The following is a 15,595-nucleotide window of genomic DNA, read 5'->3' on the forward strand; positions in this document are numbered from 1 at the left end:
AGCAAGTCCATACCCCAAAAGAGAAGGGGGATTCAGAAGGCCTCAGACAAGCAGCCATGACGGCAGAGCACGTGGATGCACCCAGCACCCGACCATTGCAGACCAATGCAAGGGTGCAGGACGCTGCAAATCAGGTGGACATGGCTGATAAGTATCTGAAATCAGGCATTGCCTATAAGGTTTTCTATTAATAATTACTGTTAGTCATGGCTGAAGAAGGAAGATGTGGGGAGCTATACTTTAAAGAGGCTTTGGTCTGAGCCAGATGGAGCTAATTGTCTTGTACAGGAGCCTTTCATCCTTTGTGCTGATCACTTATAACTCCAACGCTCGGCCTGTGGCTCTGAAGGATTTCTGGGCAGGGGAATGGCACAAAGATGGGGAAAAGCAATGGACTCAGTCAAGAATGACTGGTGTCTAGCAAATGTGATGCCCATCCACAAGAAGGGCAGGAAGGAGGATCCAGAGAACTACAGGCCTGTCAGCCTGACCTCGGTGCCTGGGAAGGTCATGGAACAGATCTGGTGGGCATAAGACTGGTATAGAGATCTGGTGTGCCCTTTCCATTGAGAGACGAGGACAGGAGCGGGAAACTGGTGGAGAACATCCAATCCAATATGGCTACTTTAGACTCTCTGCTTGCTCTGTGGTGCCTCAGTAAAGCAAAGGAGCCAGAGGCCAAGACTGTGTCCCTAAATCTTTTTCAAAATCACGAGTCACCAGCTGGCAGATGATTAGTGTGGCCTTTTTTCCATCAAACTAATGGAACTTTTGAAATTAGTTAGTAGAATCCTGAAAACTTCCCAGAGCCTTGTTTTATTTTTAAATTAACACATTTTTCAGTGAGATTGAAGACATAGACCTAAATATTGCCCTCAGTTATACCCACATATCCCCACTGAAGACAGCTGATTTCCCCACTAACTGATGGCAGAATATGACGTGCAAGTATCTGCATGTTCCCTCTTCGTAAGACGGAAAAAAGTCTGCAAAAATGGACATTTTTTTATCTCTTAATATAAAAGATAAGAGCGTGACTCATTTGATTCCTCTTTAAACTGTTTTATATTTACTGTTTTATATAGTTATTCTGGGAATCAGTTTCCTCAACAGTTACTTAAAAGCTGCACTTGCCAAAATCTGTCAATTATTGCTTCAGTCACAACTTGCACAGTCACCAAGACAGCAGCAGAGAAAGAAGAAATTTTAAATTCATTCGGATGTCAGAATTTCGCAGTGCAAACTTATTTCTGGCAATACCAGTGTCACCTTTTCAAGCAATACTGTGTAAGGTGATTTGAAAGAAATCCTGGGTGAGCAGCTCGTTGGACAAGGGAGGGTAGTGGTAGATATCATCAGGGGAGTCTAGCTGACAGCAGGGAAAGGATGTTGCAGACAAATAGGTTTGGCACATAAGGAAAATGAGTGGGTCTCTTGGCATGTGGCCGACTAGATTGGTCAACTCAACAGAGCCACATGTCGCTTAACTTGCAGACTGTGGTGTAAAGATATCTTTGTTGATGGCCAACACCCAGAACCAACCACACAAGAAGTGGGGCGCCTGGTTTTTGAGCATGGGAGTGATGGATCTGGCAAATCCATCAGTCTGGACAGCAACAAGCAGCCAGCACTGAGGGGTGAAGACTGATATGCACACAGAGGTGCATGGGTCCCTGTGCTGTCCAGCTGTGAACCTCCATGGCCAGGAACTGGCCACCATTGCCATCGAGGGACCTTATGACCAGCTGCTCAGCATGTGTGGAAGAGTGAGGTCTCCTGGAAATGGTACAAATCCCAGAAAGCTGACATCAGTGATGGGGTTTTGATGCTGTAAATGAAGTAATAAACTGATCTCAGGGTGATGCCTCTTTTCTATGTAGATATTTTTAACTTGCTCACGTAACTTTTTATCCTGAAATTATAGGAACCTGCTTTTATACCATCGTGATTAGTTTCTCTCTGCACTGCTTTGTCATTTCAACCTCATGCACTTTTTGGACTGCAGTACCTGTAGCTGGTAGGTTATAGACCCATTCAGAGAATAAACACTGTAATACAAAAGAAAGAGTCTGTTTTTACCCACGTTGCTTAAAATTAATGCTTCTCAAGGGTAAACCACAGGGACAGTCAGTTTCAGAGCTGTGGGGAGGTTGGAGGTTGGGTGGGCATGGCTAGGAGGTCCTGTGCTTGCTCTGCCTGTCCTGCAGGCTGCGAAGTCATCCAGCTGGCGGCAGCAGCCTTGCTTGGGTTGCCTGTTGGACACGCTTCGCCTCTTCCCTCCCCTCCCAAAAACCCCATACAGACAAAAAATCCCTCTCTGTTGCTTTATTTTCTAGCTGGGGAGTTACATTTGAAAGCTATCATTAACAGTCTTTCTCTTGGAACAGGTAAGGGACTGTGCAGGACCAGAAGAACGGTTAAATAAAATGGATGTATGCACAGCCTTAGGTAGGAGATATATATAGATCACGTTACATAGATATATACCTCTATGCTTACTAAGCTGCTTACACATTTAAAAGTGCAAAAAATAATCAAATTTTTAAAACGTCTATTTAAGGAAAAAAAGCCTTTCTAGAAAGACCTCCAACCAATAACCAGGCCCAAAACAACATACATGAAGAAACTGGCAGCAATCCACTATTCGGGTAGCAGCATGAAGTAACAAAACTCAACACAGCAAAATAATCTACAGTTCTTTGTCCTCAAGAAAACAGTGCTATGGATGTGATCCAGGGAAATACTATAACATTTAGCACTATGAATAAATAAAATTCACAAATCTAACAGTGTCATAGTTTGGCCTCAGACAGCAACAAAGAACCACGTGCTGCTCGCTCGGGCCTTCCCAATACGGGAAGAATCAGAAGAAAAAGGCAAAACTCTTGCGTTGAGACAAAGGCAGTTTAACACAACAGCAAAAGGAACAAGAAAACAACAACAATAACACGGATAGAGGAATATACAAACACGATTACGGAACCGCCGCTCACCGACTGGACCCAGAACACCCCACCTGCTCCAAGCAGCGACTTCCTGCCCACTCCCCCAGCAGCTCAGGGTGGGCATGGCTCACATGGGATGGAATACCTGTGTCCCTGCCAGAGCCTGCGGAAAATTAACCCTATCCCCGCCGGAACCAGGACATTATCTATCCCTTATTCCATACCATTTTTGCCATGCCTAGATCTTACAGGTTCCAATGAATTGCCACCACTTTCCCCTGTCATATGTATATATATACATGTACATACATATTCATACAGATATAATGCCCTTTGTCTATGGGCCATCCCTCCAAAATGTCCTTTGAGTTCATTTGATCCACGGCTTTGGTCTCCATCTGTTAGAACAGTCTCTCAGGGCAGGTGAGATGCTGTGTGGTGCTGGCCTGTTGCATGCTGTATTTTTGGAGCTTGTGACTGGTGCACCCGGTGTGGCTCATGCACACAGTCCGTGGTCTGAAGATGTAGATCTTGAGGAAGTTGCTGGGCGCCAGCTGCTGAGGTCAGTTCTGATCCCATCACCACTGCGCTTTACTCAGTTTTTCATCAAAGTCCATCTGTCCTTAATTTCGGTGATTCTTACTGTAGTACAACTGACAGCAATTACAGTAACGAGGACATACAGTGGCAGGGTTACTTAGCAATTAACAGCACACAATTTGATTCATTGGCTATTCTCGCCCAAAATCAGATCCCCACGAGGTACACATCAGACTTCCCCATCCTTCCGCATCACCCACCAAGTGCACCCAGGTCCTTGGGCAAAAGCAATCCCACAGATGGGTTTGCCTTTGCCTGAGGCAGGACTAACCCAGACTGTCTTCCTTGCATATTCTTCATGTCCACTACGGGGACTTTATCCCCTTCTACGGTACGTGGAAATTTTGATTGGGCAGGGCCAGCTCGATTGGTAGATCCCCTGGTGTTAACTAGCCAGGTAGCCTTTGCTAAATGTGCATCCCAATGTTTTAAAGTCCCACCACCCATTGCTCTCAGTGTAGTTTTTAACAATCCATTGTATCGTTCTATCTTCCCAGAGGCTGGTGAGTGATAGGGGATGTGATATACCCTCTCAATACCATGCTCTTTGGCCCAGGTGTCTATGAGGCTGTTTCGGAAATGAGTCCCGTTGTCCGACTCAATTCTCTCTGGGGTGCCATGTCTCCAGAGGACATGTTTTTCAAGGCCCAGGATAGTGTTCCGGGCAGTGGCATGGGGCACAGGGTATGTTTCCAGCCATCCGGTGGTTGCTTCCACCATTGTGAGCACATGGCGCTTGCCTTGACGGGTTTGTGGCAGTGTGATATAATCAACCTGCCAGGCCTCCCCATAGTTATATTTCAGCCATCGTCCTCCATACCAAAGAGGCTTCAAACGCTTGGCTTGTTTGATTGCAGCGCATGTCTCACATTCACGGATGACCTGTGCAATAGTGTCCATGGTCAAGTCCACCCATTGGTCATGAGCCCATCTATATGTTCCATCTCTTCCTTGATGTCCTGAGGTGTCATGGGCCCACCGAGCTATGAATAGTTCACCCTTATGTTGCCAGTCCAGATTGTCCTTCACTGGCTTCTGCAAGTTGTCCTGTAGGACTCCACACAGCAACCTTCCACTTTCAATGCTTTCCCACAATCCGGCAGGACCCATCAGTGAACAGGGCATATTTCTTCTCATTTTCTGGCAGTTTATTATATGGTGGGGCCTCTTCTGCACGCGTCACCACCTCCTCTGGCGATATTCCGAAATCCTTGCCTTCTGGCCAGTCCATGATCACTTCCAGAATTCCTGGGCGACTGGGGTTTCCCATTCGAGTTCGCTGTGTGATCAGTGCAATCCACTTACTCCATGTACCATCAGTTGCATGTGTGGTGGGGACCCTTTCTTTGAACATCCAGCCCAGCACCGGCAGTCGAGGTGCTAAGAGGAGCTGTGCTTCTGTACCAACCACTTCCGAAGCAGCTCGAACCCCTTCATATGCTGCCAATATCTCTTTATCTCTTGGAGTATAGCAGGCTTCGGATCCTCTGTATCCCCGACTCCAAAACCCTAGGGGTCGGCCTTGAGTCTCCCCTGGTGCTTTCTGCCAGAGGATCCAGGTAGGGCCGTTCTCCCCGGCTGCGGTGTAGAGCACATTTTTAACATCTTGTCCTGCCCGGACTGGCCCCAGGGCCACTGCATGGACTATTTCCTGTTTGATTTGTTCAAAAGCTTGTCATTGCTCAGGACCCCATTTAAAATCATTCTTCTTCCAGGTTACTTGATACAGAGTGCTTACAATTAGACTGTAATCTGGGATATGCATCCTCCAAAACCCCACAATGCCTAAGAAAGCTTGTGTTTCCTTTTTACTAGTTGGTGGAGACATAGCTGCTATTTTGTTGATCACATCCATTGGGATCTGACGGCGTCCATCTTGCCATTTTACTCCTAAAAACTGGATCTCCTGTGCAGGTCCCTTGACCTTACTCGGTTTTATGGCAAAAACAGCTTTCAGAAGGATTCTGACTATTTTACTCCCTTTCTCAAAAACTTCTTCTGCTGTGTTTCCCCATACGATGATGTCATCAATGTACTGCAGATGTTCTGGAGCTTCACCCTGTTCCAGTGCAGTCTGGATCAGTCCATGGCAAATGGTGGGGCTGTGTTTCCACCCCTGGGGCAGTCGATTCCAGGTGTACTGGATGCCCCTCCAAGTGAAAGCAAACTGTGGCCTGCACTCTGCTGCCAAAGGGATTGAGAAGAATGCATTCGCTATATCAGTTGTGGCATACCACTTGGCTGCCTTGGACTCCAGTTCATACTGGAGTTCTAGCATGTCCGGCACGGCAGCACCCAGTGGTGGTGTGACTTCATTCAGGCCACGATAGTCTACAGTTAGCCTCCACTCTCCATTAGATTTCCGTATTGGCCATATGGGACTGTTAAAGGGTGAGCGAGTCTTGCTGATCACTCCTTGAACCTCTAGTTGAGAAATCAGCTCATGGATGGGAATCAGGGAGTCTCGGTTAGTGCGATATTGCAGCCGATGCACCATTGTGGTAGCAATTGGCACCGCTTGTTCTTTGACCCTCAACAACCCCACAAGAGCAGAGTCCTCCGAGAGACCAGGCAAGGTAGACAACTGCTTAACTTCCTCTGTCTCCAAGGCAGCTATGCCAAAGGCCCACTGGTACCCTTTTGGGTCCTTAAAATACCCTCTCCTGAGGTAATCTATGCCAAGGATGCATGGGGCCTCTGGGCCAGTCACAATGGGATGCTTTTGCCACTCATTCCCAGTTAGGCTCACTTCCGCCTCCAGTACAGTCAACTCTTGGGATCCCCCTGTCACCCCAGAAATACAAATGGGTTCTGCCCCTCTATAGCTTGATGGTATTAGGGTGCACTGTGCACCTGTGTCCACTAGAGCCTTATACTCCTGTGGGTCTGATGTGCCAGGCCATCGAATCCACACCGTCCAATAAACCCGGTTGTCCCTTTCCTCCACCTGGCCGGAGGCAGGGCCCCCCTAATCCTGGTCATAGTATCCATTACTCACTTCTTGCAGAAATGACTTGGAAGTTCCTTCAAGAGGATCAGAAGGAAGATCAGGCCTTCTGCTCTGTCTGGGGAACGGCCCACTGGAAACTGGGGCAGCACTTTTCCTGGAGGGATCCCCTTTTGTGGTTGTTGTTCCTTGCAACTCCTGTACCCGTGTCCGCAGGATCCAAGTAGGTTGTCCATCCCACTTCCTCATGTCCTCCCCGTGGTCACACAGGTAGAACCACAGGGTGCCTCGTGGTGTGTACCCTCTGTACTCTCTCTCTTGAGTGGGGAAATGCCTGCTCCTAATAGCTGAGACGCTGGCCCGTGCAGGTGGGGAGAAGAACATATTCTCTTCAAGTTGCTGGACCTTCCGGGACAGTTTCTCCACAGCTGAGACAAGGGGGGAAGAGAGACTTTCTTCATATCGCCGGAGCCGGCCAGCCACCTCATCCACCGTTGGTCCCTCTTCGCCTTTCCATTCCATTACTGCCAGTGAGTTGGCATTTGACGATGGTGCACTCCGTACAAACTTCCACCACATGGGCCTTGTGCATTGGACCTCATCAGGGTCTGTATATAAGTCTGCATTGTCCAAGTCATAATAAATCATCTCCCACACGGCTAATTCTCTCAGGTACTGGATACCTCTTTCCATGGTAGTCCACTTGCTTGGCTGACATACAACATCCTCACTGAAGGGGTACCTCTCCCTCACGCCTGACAGGAGTCGTTTCCAGAGGCTGAGGGCTTGGGTCTTCTTCCCAGTTGCAGTGTCAATGCCGCCTTCCCTAGACAGGGATCCCAGCTGCCTGGCTTCCCTACCCTCTAATTCCAGGCTACTGGCCCTGTTATCCCAGCACCGGAGCAGCCAGGTGACAATGTGCTCACCTGAAAGTCGGCTAAGATCTTTTCGCATATCCCGCAGCTCACTCAAGGATAGGGATTGGGTAATTATCTCTGGTTCTGCCTCTTCCTCCTGCTCTCGTGATGACCCTGGTTCATCATCATCCCTTACTAAGCAAACTGATTTCTTCGTGTACTTCTTCTTCTGTATGGGGGCAATTGATACTGGCATGGGTTGGTTTCCTTGTTCAGATGCAATGGCTGCCACTGAGGTTGGAGTAGCTGCAGTGACTGTTGCAGGAGTTGCAGAAGCTTCAGTGTCTGTTGCAGGGGTTGCAGTAGCCGCAGTGGCTGCCGGTCTGGTCTCCATCTCTTCCCCTTGAGGGGGCTGCATAATTCTGAGCAGTGCCTGGTAGATACTGGCCAGGGCCCAGCACAGTGCGGTGAGTTGTGCCTCTCTAGAATAGCCACAGCATTTTCCCTTCAAATATTCTACCATTTTATCAGGGTCCTGTAATTGTTCAGGGGTGAAGTCCCAGACCATTGGAGGTGAGAAGTTCTCTAGGTACCTGCCCATGTTCTCCCACATGCCATGCCACCCCTGACTATCCAGCCTCGGGGCAGAGCTCTGGGTGGTAGTCTTAAATAGTCATTTAACCCTAAACAAGACCTGGAGCATATTCAGGAGACATAACAATAGGACCAGGCTGGTCTGAGCATCCCAAGGATATTCAAAATTCTCAAAAGCTGCCATACCTGACCCGAAGGAGAAAAGGGAGGCAAAAGAGCTGGGGAAAGTGTCCCCCCCTGTTTCCCCCACAGACTGGGTGTAATTATTAATAAATTCTGAGAGACGGTGCCCAAGGTACGGACAGGACAGCAATACCACATAAACACCCCAAAATAGCTGTCTAACAAGTGATGTTATCATATCATAAGCCGATGTCGCAGAGGACAGCAGAATGATAATCATGATCTGTTGAGGAATGGCTATATGAGAATGGGCACGGCGCCATGCAGGATTGTCTGAAGTAAGCTATGCCTGCCTGCATGGGAAATTCCGAGTTACGCTGATAAGGAAGATGCTGAAGGCCGTGCTGACCTTGCTTAAGTCAGATAAACAACTTTGAGAAAGTAGACTGTGAGAGAACAGGAACAAACCCGGACCCAAGAAACCGCATGTAGGAGGAGTATGAATAATGTAATCTTTAGTGCACAGCCAATAGTTGTAAGACAAATAGGCATATTTAAGTATAAGAGTATAAAAGTCTGATGAAGCTGTAATAAAGCTGAAGCTTGCTTTATCACTCATATTGAGTCGACTGCTTGTTTCCCTCGCTCGTCGCAAGTGGCGCCCGAGCAGGGACCCCACTCCTTGTTCTCCACCGGACAGCGATCTCGGAGAAGCACTGGTAGCAGCGACCAGGGAGCAGAAGATCAGTGACAAGACGTGTCTGATCCGTGCTTGGACCCAGGATAATAAAGAAGGGGTTCGCCGTCCGAGTGAAGGCTACCAAAGGGAAAGGCTGCAAGTGACCAGATAATTAAGAAGGTCTACACAAAAGGGAAAGGCTGCAAGTGACTGGATAATTAAGAAGGTCTACACAACACGCGATGGATAGAGAGGTAGCTTTCGAAATTTTAAAACGCTTTTTAGAAAAGCGGGGAGTAAGCCCTTTAGGCGCAGCTATGGTCTAAGAGAGGGACTGAAACACCAGCGAAACTGTTGCTCAAACTGATTAAATTGGGCAGGAGATGGGGCAACAAGTAACAAAAGAAGAAGGGGCTATATTAAGACTTCTCCTGCATATCCCCTCTAAGAGAGGGGTGAAATACGATGAGCGTATGCTCCGAAGGTTGTTAACCTGCTGCAGAGAGAACGGATTCGCACCAGAGCCCCAGACAGCTTTTAAATCAGAAATATGGGAGGCTGTTGGGGAAAAAACTGTGGGAAGTGATAAGTAAAGGAGATAAAGACGCATCACCGTTAGCGACGACATGGCGGTTGGTGTTATCGACCTTACAAGATATGAAGGCGGAGTGAGCCACGGCAGACGGGGTTTTTGCAGCATTACAACCCACGGGAGGGGGATCGAACAGGCCAGGTCCGAAGGTCTGGGACGATCCCCTGCTGATCCCCTCTGCTCCACCTGAGGCCGAGGGAGGAGGCAGAATGTCAGCAGAGCAGGACAGAGCCGGAGCTGTTTGCTCCTGCCATTGCCCGCCTCGCCCCCTCCCCTCCCCAGTCGTCTCCCTGAGATGGAAGTGCTGGTTTTGTATGTCTGCTCTGTAAGTGTGTGTGGGCGCCAGCTTATACCTGCTGATCAGCATGTGTGCTACTGTTTGCTTTTTGTTGTGTGCAGTGTCGTTAGGTGACTCCACTTGAGCAGGTGTTCTGCCCGGTGTGGTACTGTTCTCGTATGCAACTAGGGCTGACACTCCGTCAAGTGAAGAAGTTTGTATATACACAATGTTTAGACGTAAGGCGAGTGCGCCCCAGGTAGATACACCAGGATGGGCTGTAGAACCGATGGAAGTCCTGAAATATTGGGGGAGTTTTCACCAGCCGACACGTTTACGCTCTCGGGAACAGCTCGCCCGTGCAGGGCGTATCGCTGGTTGTTTGTTGTTTGTCTATAAGGTCATGGTTGATTGGGAAAAGGAGTTGAGCCAAAATCTATAGGATGCTCTGTAGGAAAATGAGAAACTGAGGGAAAAATGAGAAACTGAGCTCTTGTTGCAAAGGCAGACTTTTATGTCAGTCGTAAGTGATGAAAAAAAAAAAAAGAAAAAAACAAAAAAGAGGAAAAAAAAAGAGGGGGGAAAAAAAAAAAACCAGGAACAATTAGATGGGAAATGTGCCACGTTAGCACAAAAGTATGCCATACGCACTATGAGAAAGCATCAGAAAAAGAGAAATAGGACACCTGATTCAAAGCAGTACCATAGAGATATGTTTTTGGGGTTTTCCTATATGTGTCTATGTTCTTGCATGCCTTAGTAGATTGCTCTGTGCTATACCCTGCGAGACTAAAATGAACCCAGCAGAAGCGGTCTCTTGAGCAAGGGGGTGGAATATGGGAAAGCAATGGAAGATCAGTGAGGAGGACTGTAAATACACGCAAGGGACTCGCACCTGGGTGCTGGAAAACACATATATCACACCAATTGTTATTCAGTCTCGGGTGCTGGCAAGAAAAACATTTGGATGACATAAGCCTGTAATGGACTCACAGACACCTTATCTAGCTGCTTGAGAATCTTGGCCTGTTGTGGAAGAAGATCAAAGCACAGCACCAGCAAGAGCAGGGAGTCCGCATGCGCTCTTGCTAACAAGGACTCTTTTGCTGCCAAGGATTCTTGATAACAAGGACTCTCTTGCTGCCAAGGATAAGTTTAACAATGCTACTAGTACCGCTATTTCTGAGTTATTGCTAGATGCAGATAGTATTCGATATGCGATGTTGCAAAACAGAGCTGCTACTGATTTTTTGCTTTTAGCTCACGGACATGGTTGTCAAGATTTTAAAGGACTGTATTGTATGAATCTAAGTGACCACTCCAAATCCATCCATGCCCAGTTGCAGGAACTGCGCCAACCGAACCAGCAACTTGTGGAGACCACTGGGTGAAATCTCTTTGCTGGATGGACTTGGGGGTGGGGTTGGTTGAAGCAAATTATACTCATTGCCTGTGTGGAAGGAATTTGTCTGTTATGTTGAGTATGCTGTTTGCCGTGTTTAATAAGCATTATATGATCAGCTGTAAATGCCGCTTTGCATCGTACCCTTGTACGAGTTGTAGAATATGTTGCTCTAAAAACTATGTGTGTATCCATGAGAACCTGACCTTCACAGAAGAAGATAACAAGAAGGGATTACAACAACGTAGTCACGTATCAGACAGCCGCTGTTAGCAAAGCTGGATCATGAGTTTGGTGAGACTCGCTGCGTACGCTGGCCACGGGTGCAGCGACTCTAGCCTGTACTTTTCTACTCGATCCAGTGCAGGAGAGTCTGGTGGGACTCGCTGCGTGCACTGGCCATGCATGCAGCGACTCTAGCCTGTACTTCTCCACTCAGTCCAGTGCAGGAGAGTCTGGTGGGACTCGCTGCGTGCACTGGCCATGCATGCAGCGACTCTAGCCTGTACTTCTCCACTCAATCCAGTGCAGGATATAAGGAGGCTGTCTTGGGTCAGAGAGGGGGAGAGAGACATGATCGCACTTTGAAGATACAGGGAATGCCCTGAAGCACTGTGTCTGCCCCCCCCCATAAGTTCTATGTTCATTAACCCCAACAGCTCTGAAGGCATTACAGCATGTTGCAAGATAAGATATAGTCTACTACTGCTGCAAGACGCATTGAACACCTTCCTACAAGAATTTCAACTTTATGCCCTGATAGGACAGTGGGATGATGCACTCGCAAAGAGCCTGACTGCGTTAGAGTGGGTATTTTTGCCACATACCTTTTCGAAACCAGGAACTATGATGATTGAAATGTTACCGCGATTGTTTTTCCAGGGTCGTTTGTGCTGTCAGCAGCTTTCTGGAATGGATCCAAGCCACATACATGTCCCCATCAAAAAGGACAACCTTCACCCTTGGTTATCACAATTTGACATGTTGTTGCAAAAAAATATTCGTCCTTTACATGATCAGCTAAAAGCTCAAATACTAAAGATTCAAGACTTAATGAACCACAATGCATTTGAAACATTACAAAAGGATTTCTCGTGGGTAAATCCAAAGAAATTGGCTTTCTGGGCTAAATTTAGGAATCTGGGTATTTATTGCCTTAGCAGGGTTCTTTTTGATTCTGTTTTTAATTGTGTTTAGTATATAACCTGCTAAGAGCGTCACAACGAGTAGAAGCACAAGTCATGGCGACCTTGTTAATAAATGGTCTGGTGTTAAACAAAAAAGGGGGAGATGTGGCAGATCTACGAGCAGAGGCCTGCGTACGGCCAAAGACACAGTGAGCAGAGCACACAGTAACCACAGAGCCAAGAGAACAGTTCATACCTTCACTCCATCCTGTGACGACCATATAACATTTTTGAATCTCAGACAAAGAATAGGGCTAAGTATTCTTCCTTCGCTAGGAACAGCAACGGCATTAAATATGTTGAATAAGATAGGGTGTTGGGCAAGTAAACAGATAAACCTTACAACTGAAATCATATCTAGCTTGCTTACTGATTTTGATAGCGATAATTATTGTAGTGAAAATTGCATGTCATTGTATTTTACGCAACCTACTACATGTTAACAATACCGTGTTGATTGTACAATTAGTACAAAAAGAAAAAGGAGGAATTGTTGAGGAATGGCTATATGAGAATGGGCACGGCGCCATGCAGGATTGTCAGAAGTAAGCTATGCCTGCCTGCATGGGAAATTCCGAGTTACGCTGATAAGGAAGATGCTGAAGGTCATGCTGACTTTGCTTAAGTCAGATAAACAACTTTGAGAAAGTAGACTGTGAGAGAACAGGAACAAACCCGGACCCAAGAAACTGCATGTAGGAGGAGTATGAATAATGTAATCTTTAGTGCACAGCCAATAGTTGTAAGACAAATAGGCATATTTAAGTATAAGAGTATAAAAGTCTGATGAAGCTGTAATAAAGCTGAAGCTTGCTTTATCACTCATATTGAGTCGACTGCTTGTTTCCCTCGCTCGTCGCAAGGATCCCTCTTCCAGACATGATAAACAGCATTGCAGGGAGTACATAAACCATATAGGAATTTACCTAACACAGCCATGAGAACAAACCAAGCAACATGGTGACCAGCGACTATTTGCCTAATAAAATAAATGCATACAACAAATTCATTTTTCCAAGCTCTAGTTGGATTCTGTCGTTATCTCAACCCTTCGAGCCCCACGTTGGGCACCAAAAAGGACTGTCATGGTTTGGCCTCAGACAGCAACAAAGAACCACGTGCTGCTCACTCGGGCCTTCCCAATACGGGAAGAATTGGAAAAAAAAAGGCAAGACTCTTGGGTTGAGACAAAGGCAGTTTAACAGAACAGCAAAAGGAACAAGAAAACAACAACAATAACATGGACAGAGGAATATACAAACACGATTACGGAACCGCCACTCACCCACCGGACCCAGAGCGCCCCCACCTGCTCCAAGCAGTGACTTCCTGCCCCCTCCCCCGGCAGCTCAGGGTGGGCATGGCTCACATGGGATGGAATACCTGTGTCCCTGCGGAGCCTGCGGAAAATTAACCCTATCCCCGCCGGAACCAGGACAAACAGTTGTAAGGCTCTTCAGTTGCTTTTACGTTACATTGTAATACATCTTCTTTTATCACCTTCCTATTTTTCTTGGCTAAAACATTTCCAGAGAGAGGAGCTAAATGTTGATGAGAGTAAGACAGGTAGGTGTTAAAATTTTTTCCAGAAGCAAAACTTTTACACTTTTCAAGGTATATTTTTTGGTGCTGAGTTCAAGTGAACAGTTTCAGTAAACCCAAACCTTCGTGTTATTGAATAATTATCTGTCTAGAAAATAAAAAAGGTCTTTCTGGAAAAATTTAGTCATGCAATATATCTATACGTGCTCAAACAATTAAGGGATTCTATTAAATATTTTGCTGGATCAAGTCAGATAGTTCAGTAGCATTCAGGATTAAGAGTCATGTCTTCTGACCAGCACTGGACTAGTACAGATGTTCAAGTAGATATGAAGCATCTGGGAACTGAGGGCAGCATTGCAGCTTTTTCAGAAAGAACACAGGCATTACAAGAGATAATGCTGAAAGCAGTTTGCCTTTCCAATTACCTTTGATAGGCTGGCAAGGGTCCCTTCCAACTCGAGATATTCTATGATTCTATGATTCTAAGTAGTAAAATGGCAATAGGCATGCCTCATCACCCCCACCCCACCCTCCAAGGAATTTATGACCACCTGCAGTGGTTTCAGCTTGAATAGAGTTGATTTTCTTACTAGCAGCTGGTATAGTGCTATGTTTTGGATTTGGGATGAGAATGGTATTGATAGCACACTGGTGGTTTTGGTTGCTGCTAAGCAGTCAAGGCCTTTTCTACTCCTCATACCGCCCCACCAGCAAGTAGGCTGGGAGTGCACAAAAAGCTGGGAGGAGACACAGCCGGGACAGCTGACCTCAACTGACCAAAGGGATATTCCATACCATATGATGTCATGCTCAGCATATAAAGCTGGGGGAAGAGAAGGAAGGGGAAACACTCGGACTTATGGTGTTTTGTCTTCCCAAGTAACCATTAAGTGTGATGGAGCTCTGCTTTCCTGGAGATGGCTGAACACTTGGCTGTCGATGGGAAGTAGTAAATGAATTCCTTGTTTTGCTTTGCTTGAGTGCGCGGCTTTTGCTTTACTTCTTAAACTGTCTTTATCTCAACCCACAAGTTTTCTCACTTTTACTCTTCTGATTCTCTCCCCCATCCCACAGCGGGGGAAATGAGTGAGCAGCTGCGTGGTGCTTAGTTGCTGGCTGGGGTTAAACCACAACACCACCAAAATGATACTGGAGACACTTTGATTTTACAAATAAGGCACCTCAGAAATTAACTCAATTTAAACTCCCTATTTATTTCCTTTTTCATGGGATTTGGCTACTGCATAATTGTAGAATGAGAAGATGGTTACTGCTGCTGGAAGGTATGTAAATGAATGCACATTTGCTCAAAACCTTTCCTGCCTGCAGATATTGGCAGGTGTGCACAAGTCCTGTTCAGAAGGGACTTTTGAAATTCAATGAGGACAAGTGTAGGGTGCTGCACATGGGGAGGAATAACCCCATGCACCAGTACAGGTTAGAGGCTGACCTGCTGGAGAGCAGCCCTGTGGAAAGAGACCTGGGAGTCCTGGTGGACAACAGGATGACCATGAGCCAGCAATGTGCCCTTGTGGCCAAGAAGGCCAAGGGCATCCTGGGGTGCAATAATAAGAGTGTGGCCAGCAGGCCGAGGGAGGTCATCCTCCCCCTCTACTCTGCCCTGGTGAGGCTGCATCTGGAGTACTGTGTCCAGTTCTGGGCTCCCCGGTTCAAGAGGGACAGGGAACTGCTGGAAAGGGTACAGCAAAGGGCTACCAAGATGATTAGGGGACTGGAACACCTCTCTTATGAAGAAAGGCTGAGGGATTTGGGTCTTTTCAGTCTGGAAAAAAGACGGCTGAGGGGGGATCTTATCACCACTTATAAATACTTAAAGGGTGGGCATC

Source organism: Larus michahellis, chromosome W (genome assembly GCF_964199755.1).
Source record: "Larus michahellis chromosome W, bLarMic1.1, whole genome shotgun sequence".
Classification (NCBI taxonomy): Eukaryota; Metazoa; Chordata; class Aves; order Charadriiformes; family Laridae; genus Larus; species Larus michahellis.